This window comes from Notolepis coatsorum (assembly GCF_963971535.1).
Source record: "Notolepis coatsorum genome assembly, chromosome: 11".
In the NCBI taxonomy this organism is placed as follows: Eukaryota; Metazoa; Chordata; class Actinopteri; order Aulopiformes; family Paralepididae; genus Notolepis; species Notolepis coatsorum.
Window position 1 is genome coordinate 42,288,832 of NC_140175.1, and position 11,433 is coordinate 42,300,264.

Consider the following 11,433-nt stretch of genomic DNA (forward strand, 5'->3'; position numbering starts at 1 on the left):
ATGCGAACAATTATTATGATCTGCTCAGTTAATTTGTCTGATTCAATGATATTTAGTTAATATATTTTATATTGTTCAATTGTTCAAAGCATATTAAAACAAATATCAGTCATATTTCAATGTAGTACCCTGTAGTGCCATGTAGTAGTACCCTGTAGTGCCATGTAGTACCCTGTAGTGCCATGTAGTACCCTGTAGTGCCATGTAGTACCATATAGTACCCTGTAGTGCCATGTAGTACCCTGTAGTGCCATGTAGTACCCTGTAGTGCCATGTCGTACCCTGTAGTGCCATGTAGTACCATATAGTACCCTGTAGTACCATGTAGTACCCTGTAGTGCCATGTAGTGCCATGTAGACAGTACCATGTAGTACCATGTAGTGCCATGTAGTACCATGTAGTACCCTGTAGTACCATGTAGTACCATGTAGTGCCATGTAGTACCATGTAGTACCATGTAGTGCCATGTAGTACCATGTAGTACCCTGTAGTACCATGTAGTACCATGTAGTACCATGTAGTACCCTGTAGTACCATGTAGTGCCATGTAGTGCCATGTAGTGCCATGTAGTACCATGTAGTGCCATGTAGTGCCATGTAGTACCATGTAGTACCATGTAGTGCCATGTAGTACCCTGTAGTACCATGTAGTGCCATGTAGTGCCATGTAGTACCATGTAGTACCATGTAGTGCCATGTAGTACCCTGTAGTACCATGTAGTGCCATGTAGTACCATGTAGTGCCATGTAGTACCCTGTAGTACCATGTAGTACCATGTAGTGCCATGTAGTACCCTGTAGTACCATGTAGTACCCTGTAGTACCCTGTAGTGCCATGTAGTGCCATGTAGTACCCTGTAGTACCATGTAGTACCATGTAGTGCCATGTAGTACCATGTAGTACCCTGTAGTACCATGTAGTGCCATGTAGTGCCATGTAGTACCATGTAGTGCCATGTAGTGCCATGTAGTACCCTGTAGTGCCATGTAGTACCCTGTAGTACCATGTAGTACCCTGTAGTGCCATGTAGTACCATGTAGTACCCTGTAGTGCCATGTAGTACCCTGTAGTGCCATGTAGTACCCTGTAGTGCCATGTAGTACCATGTAGTACCCTGTAGTACCATGTAGTACCCTGTAGTGCCATGTAGTACCATGTAGTACCCTGTAGTACCATGTAGTACCCTGTAGTGCCATGTAGTACCCTGTAGTACCATGTAGTACCCTGTAGTGCCATGTAGTACCATGTAGTGCCATGTAGTACCCTGTAGTGCCATGTAGTACCCTGTAGTGCCATGTAGTACCATGTAGTGCCATGTAGTACCCTGTAGTGCCATGTAGTACCCTGTAGTGCCATGTAGTACCATGTAGTACCCTGTAGTACCATGTAGTGCCATGTAGTACCATGTAGTACCATGTAGTATCCTGTAGTACCATGTAGTACCATGTAGTACCATGTAGTATCCTGTAGTACTATGTAGTACGATGTAGTATCCTGTAGTACCATGTAGTGCCATGTAGTGCCATGTAGTACCATGTAGTACTATGTAGTGCCATGTAGTACCATGTAGTATCCTGTAGTACCCTGTAGTACCATGTAGTACCATGTAGTGCACTACATGGGAATTAGGAATAAGTTTAATGCTTAACGTCCAATGTGACATATATGTAACTTTTCAGATATTTGCCATTAGGGGGCGCAATTTTGAAAATAAATTCAGAAATGTGTTCTTTGTAGTCTATTTAGTCAGTCTTATGCCCCTCATAATTTCCCTTGAAGTAGAAATGGGTGTGGGTTCTAATGGGATAACATCAAGTCTAAAAATTGGCATCTATCTTCTTGTCTGACTCTGGAGAAGAGTCCTTTAAACAAGCAGTTCAAGCAGTTCAGGGTATCAGGGGCGGAGCTTCCTACAGGCGATATAGGCGGTCGCCTAGAGCGCCACCCGGAGGGGGGCGCCAAAAAATAAAAAAATTTAAATAACTTTATTATTATTTATTGTTTTTTGTTTTAGTTTTTTTTGCTCGGCGCAGTTTTGACGCCCCCCTCTATATCTGCAACCATTATTTTTACATAAAGAAAATTCTAACATAAGGGAAAATGAGCCGAAAATCTAAAACGGTCGGTCTGAGCCTCAGCTTTAGGTGTTCACAGTCAGAACATGCTAGAGCGCTGTGCATTGATGGGTAAGTGTTTATAGAATTGAGCGTTGAGGAAAGAAAGACTAACGTTAGAGAACTATGAAGAGGCAAAAGCCATCCGGCCATCCAGTATAAAAAGAGAAGAAAAGAAGAAGAAGACGAGAAACGTGCCAAGGTGAAAGGTATGCAATTTTGTACAACTTCCAAGACCTGCCACACCAAGAGCTGATGAAGCAAGCAGAGGCACTTGTACACACCTTAAACCATGGAGGGCAATCTGATTTGGATGGGAAGGAGCTGGCTCAGGAGTTGGACAATTTGATGTGATTGATGACTTTGCAGCGAGGAAGGCCAGAAGGATTGCACTGTAAATGGAAACCAGTAGGAGCTACAGGCTAACCTTGAAGTGTGATGATAGGGAGTGGAATGTAAATAGTTCTTTAGACAAAGTGTATTTGTAATTTTTATTTATTTTTTTGTTTGTAGCATATTATATTTTGATTATATGTGTAACATATTTTACAATACATAATTTTCTTTTAAAGCAAATGTGCACGTTATTTTATTGTTTGTTATTGTTATTATTATTATTATTATTATTATTGATTGTTAGCTAAGTTGTTTGTAAGTTGTTTGTTTTAATTCTTTAGTGTGCACTTTACATTTCTTCTTAATTTTCTTTGAAAGCAAATTTGCACATTATTTTATTGTTTGTTATTATTATTATTATTATTATTATTATTATTATTATTATTATTATTATTATTATTATTATTATTATTATTATTATTATTATTATTATTATTATTATTGTGTGTTAGCTAAGTTGTTTATTTGTTTTAATCCTTTAGTGTGCACTTTACATTTATTCTTAGCTCTTGTTCTTGCTTGTAAAAAATAAAGGTGCAATACTTTACTGTATAACTGTTAACCCTTTCACTGCCACACGACAGAGGGTTAACCCTTTACTATCACACAACCGACGGTCGTGAAAGGGTTAACCTTCGGTGTATTGTCGCAGTGAAAAGGGTTAACCGGTGTTTTGATTTTTGGGGGGGGGGGGGGGGGTGCTAGGTCCGCCCCTGCAGGGTATAAATGATTTGCGAGCACATGTTGAGAAGTGCATCTTTACAAGGGAGGCCCCAGATTCGGGATGAGTCAGTTGGAAGTGATGAAACGGGGGTGAGTCAGTCAGTTGGAAGTGCCGACACCAGTGAGAACTCACCACTCTGTGATGAAACGTCAGTAGAAGCAATGGCATAGGCATGAGTAATTAGAGAATACGACGTTTTTAAATACATTTTACTCAGATGTTTGCATGCTAGTGCTACACACAGATCATGTCTGTCTGTGTGTATTTCAAATGCCACCCATGAAGTTCTAGATGAACAACAGTGGAGACCTGTCCTGTATTCATGTAAAGCGGGTGTTAGTCACGGGATTCATTCCCAGTGAGGTGAAATATTGTAACTGCGGGTATACCTTCTTGTATTCTGCATTCAATAAAGGTACAGTATCATCTGACCTTCTTCACAAACACAAGTATTTGTACCTTAAAGCCCCAATCAGTGATAAAAAAAATAAAAGATATATATATATATATCAATACAGGGTATATTCTGATACATCCGTCAAGAGTCTAATCTTTAAATGGAAAATAAACTGGTTGTGATTTTCATAATTTGTAAACCAGAATGCAGGTCTGTTTTACTCCAGTGTTACAAACATTACCAATGTAAAAAAAAAATAAAAACTCATATTTTACCTGTTACTGTAGTCCTATCACAAAACCCTCCACTCTCATTTCTACCTATTTGTTCACGTTTGAATCACTGATTTGGCCTTTAAATTCAAGAATTCATGTTATTCCCGTGGCCTATAAGGGCAGACTAATCAATATATCTCATGTCAGGAACCCAGAGAACTGAAACATGAACCTGTGATGTCATCAAGATGTAAACATCTAAAGCTGCTCCATAGGAATGGGAGCCTTGTTTTGTCAACCCCACTGAACGTTTGACTTGTTACATCAAAATTGACTTTTATTCTGTCTGAATTAGAGGATGTATTGTTATCCTCAGAAACCCCCATGGGTGGTCATGCTGTCATATTTTCCATCTATCACAGGTTTAGCTCTCATTTCTCTAGTTTCTGTCTTTGGAAGAGAGTCGTTCATGTCACATAATATTGACTGGTCTGCTACAGACAATAGGAGTGACGTGAAATTGTATTCTTACTTCACTATTACTATTTTTTTAAATGCACATTTTAGGTCCAACATGTACCTAAAATGTACCCCTTTTTGTGAGTAGCTACTGTGTACTGTATTATATTGTATATACAGTATATATATAATATTGTTGATACTCTGACTGCAACTAGCTGTCTACAGTACCTCCGTGCAGACTGGGGTTGTACTAAGCAGTGGGATATTGTATTTCTATGAAAACCATCTTGTCAGACAGTCGCATTGTGTGTTTCCACCTGGTTTGGACAGGCAGGTGGTGTAATTGGCTAATAGCAGTGTAGTTTTTCTCTGGTGCAAAGGTCAGTCTGAGGTTCAGCTAGCTGGTTAATTCCTGTCTGTCAACAAAGCAGGTCAAGGGTCATCTTGTTCTCCACTAATCATTGACGTTCGTTTCAGGTTTGACCTCATAATTCCGTCAAGTCGGGATTCACCCTTATCCCTGAGTGGAATCCTGCGTGAGTCAGCCGGGCTTCACCAAAGAGAATGATAAACAATATCAGCTCAGCCAGGTTTTTTTGTTGATTACGTCAAAAGGAAATGTTTGGAATGTGGATTGACAAACTAGGGCAGTGCTGGGCAAGGGGACATGCCTGGGCAGGTAGACGAAACTTGTCTGTTAGGAAACTCTGACAGCATTTTGAAACTATGGAGGTGTCCTTGTAATTTGTAAATGACATGAGATGGAGTTGAAACTTTACTTGGTTTCACTCACTGACGGTACGAGGGTTGGGTAAACTATACTTCAAATCTCATTAACCCTTTACCGGTCACTTCGTGAAATACCTGGAAATTCACAATTTCAACTAATGTTATTGGTGCTATTTCAAAAGTTATCTACAATTGTGAAATAAAAATAAATAGATTTTTTCCCTGTAAATTAAGGTTAACCAAAGTGTCCGTGAACAAGTCCTCGACCGGTACCCTAAAAATGTGGGGGCTATGGGGCATATTTTTCCTTAGGGGGCATATCTATGAAACTTGGCAGGCTGATTCATAACATAAAAGAAATAAGAAAATGTATTGGGAGTTTTCTTGAATTTGCGTTGCCATGACAACAGTAGCCAATAAAGGCCCAAAGAAGAATAGCGGACAAAACTATATAACTACATGGTACTACAGGGTACTACAGGGTACTACATGGTACTACATGGTACTACATGGTACTACAGGGTACTACAGGGTATTACAGGGTACTACAGGGTATGGTACTACAGGGTACTACAGGGTACTACATGGTACTACAGGGTACTACATGGTACTACATGGTACTACAGGGTACTACATGGTACTACATGGCACTACAGGGCACTACATGGTACTACATGGCACTACATGGCACTACAGGGCACTACATGGTACTACAGGGCACTACATGGTACTACATGGCATGTACATGGCACTACAGGGCACTACATGGCACTACAGGGCACTACATGGTACTACAGGGCACTACATGGTACTACATGGCACTACAGGGCACTACATGGCACTACAGGGCACTACATGGCACTACAGGGTACTACATGGCACTACATGGCACTACAGGGTACTACATGGCACTACATGGTACTACATGGTACTACAGGGTACTACATGGTACTACAGGGTATTACAGGGTACTACATGGTACTACAGGGTACTACAGGGTACTACATGGTACTACAGGGTACTACATGGTACTACAGGGTACTACATGGTACTATAGGGTACTACAGGGTACTACATGGTACTACATGGCACAACAGGGCACTACAGGGCACTACAGGGCACTACATGGTACTACAGGGCACTACTTGGTACTACATGGCACTACAGGGCACTACAGGGCACTACATGGCACTACAGGGCACTACATGGCACTACAGGGTACTACATGGTACTACATGGCACTACATGGTACTACATAGTACTACAGGGCACTACAGGGTACTACATGGTACTACATGGCACTACAGGGCACTACATGGCACTACAGGGCACTACATGGCACTACAGGGCACTACATGGTACTACATGGCACTACATGGCACTACAGGGCACTACATGGTACTACATGGCACTACATGGCACTACATGGCACTACAGGGTACTACATGGCACTACAGGGCACTACATGGCACTACAGGGCACTACATGGCACTACAGGGCACTACATGGCACTAGTTTCAAGTTTCAAGTTTCTTTAATAGTTGTCATACAGAAGTACAGAATACTTTTGTACAAAATGCTTCTTACTGTTGCGCTCCAGAGACTGTGCATGACAAGATAAGTATGAAATAAAAACATAGTAAAAATTAGAAGAAAAAAAAAGAGGTCACAGTGTTCAGTTTAGACATATGTACAATGTTCGTAGACGTAGTTACCATACAATATACAATACTGTGCAGTGTACTAATATACAATACTATATAGTGCAAGGCATAAATGGACAAGGTGCAGTTTAGGTACAATTCACAGTAGGTGTACGAGTTGTAGTGCAAATCCTTTATCAATAAATATAAAGTGTAAGTGTGTTTGTGTGATCTAAAGTGTGGAGAGTGGGTGCTGCAGTGTGTTGTTTGTTTGAGTGAGTGTGTGTGTGCGTGTGGGTGTGTGTGCTGTGTGCATTTGATGGTTGTTGCATAGTGATTATTGTTCGTTTAGCGATTATTGTTCGTTTAGCAGCCTGATGGCCTGGGGATAGAAGCTCCTTCTGAGTCTTTCTGTGCTCGCCATAAGACTCCGGTATCGCTTGCCTGACGGCAGCAGTTCAAAGAGGCAGTTGTTCGGGTGGCTCGAGTCCTTAATAATTCTCTTAGCCTTCCCCTTGCACCGCTTGTTGTAAATGTTCTGGAGGGTGGGAAGCCCCCCTCTAATTGTGCGTTCGGCTGAACGTGTCACTCTTTGTAGTCTGCTACGGTCTTGTGCAGTGCTATTCCCAAACCAGGAGGTGATGTTGCCGGTCAGGATGCTCTCTATTGTACATGAGTAGAAGTTCCTAAGGATCTTCTGACTGACTTGGAACTTCCTTAGGCGCCTGAGGAAGTAGAGGCGTTGTCGTGCCTTCTTCACAACACTGTCAATGTGTGTGGTCCATGTCAAGTCCTCGGATATGTGGGCTCCGAGGTACTTGAAACTGTTCACTCTCTCAACTGGTGCCCCGTCGATGCTGAGGGGGCTGTAGTCCTTGACCCCCGACCTCCTGAAGTCCACAATCATCTCTACAGGGTACTACATGGTACTACAGGGCACTACAGGGTACTACATGGTACTACAGGGTACTACAGGGTACTACATGGCACTACAGGGTACTACATGGCACTACAGGGCACTACATGGCACTACATGGCACTACAGGGCACTACATGGCACTACAGGGTACTACATGGCACTAAAGGGCACTACATGGCACTACAGGGTACTACATGGCAATACATGGTACTACAGGTACAGGGTACTACATGGCAATACAGGGTACTACATGGCACTACATGGTACTACAGGGTACTACATGGCACTACAGGGTACTACATGGCACTACATGGTAGAAGTAATACCTGTGACTGACTAGATGCATCAGGCATATCAAAAAATGGACACTATGTCACTTCACCTGAAGGGGCATATATGTTTACGTTTATGGCTTCACCACTTTTTAGCTAACAACAAATCCTGATTTCACTAATCCTATGCAAAAACACACATCCCATCCTTTACAATGATTGTTCAACTGCAAAAATGAGTAAATATTATCAACTCACCATGACTTGTTGAGGAAATAATGGAGTTTGAAGAGTAGAAGCAGGTGCAAAACTTTGCATTAGGAAGTTGCAGATCCCCAGGGTCTATCCTGATTGGTCAGATGGGATGGTGACAATATCTGTGTCATAGCCTGACCTGTGCTGATTAGCTGGAAAAAGTTTTTTTAATAGATTAAAGATCCCCCCTCTCCCACCTGGCTAAATATATTGTATGGGGAAATGGCCAAAAATTGTTACTTGGCCGGTAAAGGGTTATTATGTAAAGAAAGAAACAGCAATGTTTTATTACAGTAATCTAGATGTTTATGGTTACTATATTGCATGGTACAAAACGGAACAATAAGGTCCCTCCAGTTGAATGACCTACTTTGCACTTGTAAACACACCAGCTGTTTCATTATGATGCACACATCAGGTATTTACCCCCCCCCCCCCCAAAATACGCTCCTGTCATGTGTTCATGTGGTGTCTGGTATATCACAGATTCCGACCCAGAAATAGCACATGACAGCTGCCTACCAAGTACCAGATAATCAATGTCAGAGAACATCTTTATATCCAAGTTGCCAAATTGTGACATTTTGCCATTCGACTGTTCTGCCCCTGCCTTGTTCAGCCACAATCAGAACCAAAAGTCGCGAGAACCACATACTCTTGGGTAGAGTGCAGTAGAAAACAATATTATTAACTTATTAAACAGTAGTGGCCTAAAGCCATAGTTTCCGTGTTTCGAATGAATTACTTTATCATTGGTGCAATGTTTCATCCAACTTTGACACATGAACGCTAGAAGGTTGAATGCAAAATGGTCATATAATTGGCTAACTCAGATCTTCTGCCCAGTTGTTCAAAAGTAATCCGATCGGATTTCGGATAACAGATTTGATCAAATCTTGAAAATGGGTTGTTCAAAAAGAAAATAAGGATTCTGAAATCGGATTGGATTACGTAATCAAATCTTGGTTTTGATCTGGATCAAACCTTCAGTATGCGTTGTTCAAAAACTTTTAGTAGGATTGGGATCACTTTGATCCAAAAAAATCTGGATTAATAATAATAATAATGGATTGGATTTATATAGCGCTCTTCATGACACCCCAGTGACCCCAGAGCGCTTACAGAGTCCATTATTCGTTCATACACAGTCATACCGGTGGTGGTAAGCTACAATTGCAGCCAGAGCTGCCCTGAGGGATTAAACTGATCCCAGTAGAACGGTGGATTCAGGGTGGATTTCAGTCACAAAATGTAATGAAACTTTAAAATTTGTATCCAATATTTGGATTATACAGTATATACATTTATTCATAAGACTTTCACTTAATTTGTTCATCTGCTACAGTGATCAAATATATAAAGTAGACATTATGCTACGTATTCAGCCTTTCAGTACAGCAAATTCAAAAGATTTTGGCCTCATAAAATAATCCCCCAAACAGCTCTCAGTATTGAACACAAATAATATATAAATTATAAACTGTCACTTATCACTGTATATTAATCACACTGACATGGTCATCAGTCATTTGACTTTGACTTGTGTTCAATTAAGGCAATCATAACCAAGGCCTATAAATTATGAACTATGTTCACTACACCAAAGCGATGGAACCATGGACTCAAAAGGCCCTAATTTCACTGTTGCCGAAACCTGCGCTACTAGAGGGTGTTAGGTGCCATTTTGACTCAATAGTAGGGAGCTTTAGTTCTGCTAAGGGTGGAGAACTTACCAACAAAAAGAAAAATTATATTTGGGTAGAAATCACCCAGAATGTGAATGCCATGGGGTCTGGCCAGAAGAGGACCACAGAGCAAGTGAAAGCTAGATGGAAGGGCAACAAAGGACAACAAAGGACCACGCTGAAGCCAAAAACACCCAAACAGGCAACAAGCCCTTTAAGAGGGGTGATTACACATGTGTGGTACTTGACATTATTGGAGGTGAGACGTCACAAACTGCATGGGATTCAAGGTGTTGTAGGGGATGGTGAGCCTGCGATTGGAGAGGAAAGTGAGCCAGTTCCTCCTGATCCAGAGGACACATTTATTTTGGATCTCAGCCCCATCATTGAGGAAGACGGTGGATCCTCACTGGTAGAGCCAGTAGTTGCCACAGGTGCTCAGAAAAGAGGCTTGAAGTGTCCTTTGGTAAACGGAGATGGTGATTATAAGGCACTTCTGCAAAGAGAGACTGAAAGGGCGGAAATACAGACTCGTCTGGCAGAGGAACAACTGACTCTTACCCGACTACAGCGAAGCAAGGCTAGACTTGAGATCCGCCTCCTAAAAGCCAAGCTTGTACAAGCTGGGCTCTCCACAGCAGATGATGAAGAACTCTGAAGTTATTTATTTTTGATAAGTATTGGACATTTAGCCTTTTTATTCAATTCAATACATCTTTATTTGAAACTTGTTCTAAATATTCACAATGTACAGTATTTGTGAGTAATGTATATTTTTATTTATTTGTTGTAGGTCTCAGATGAGCGGACTGCCGGTTTCCAAAAATAGAATAATTGTTTTGTTTTATTGTGTTGTTTTCTGTTAAAAAAAAAAAAAAACACTTGAAGTGACCCCACGCTGGCTATTCTACCTGTCTACATAGCTAGTAGCCTACATTGTGATAGCCTATCCCATTTCGAGCACTGGTTATCCGGATTTGGTAATCCTGAAAAGTTTGTATCCGGATCAGAGTAATCCAATCCGATGTTGCTTTGAAAAAACGGCACAAAAATAAACTGGATTACGTGATCCTGGATGCGTCAATACTTTTACCAACTAACCTCCAGTTCCGCGTTCACGTTCTGCAATCTGATTGGCCACTGACGTTCTGGTCATGTGACATCTGTGCCAATCGTGTGACGCCTGTTTCTATCACTGGTTAAGCTTAGGCACTCTTTCGAAGTTGGTTAAGGTTAGAGTTTGTCTTAGAGCAGGGCGATAGAACACCAGCCCTGATTCCAAACTCTAACCTTAACCAACTTCGAAAGAGTCGCCTAAGCTTAACCAGTGATAAACTAGGCGTTAGGTAGTTTGCAGGCTGTTCGAGGCGGAAATAAGCGCAGAAACAGGTGTCACGCGATTGGCGCGCCGCGCACATGTCACATGACCAGAAACGTCAGTGGCCAATCAGATCGCAGAACGCGGAACTGGAGGTTAGTTGGTAAAAGTATAGACGCATCCTGGATAGCAAAACATAGGATTTCCAAATCCGTATCAGTTTTATCCAGATTAAACCTTTTGAAAAACTGGGCCCAGGTTGTCACTTGTTGACCTAGCTGCAATGCCGGAACTCATCAATA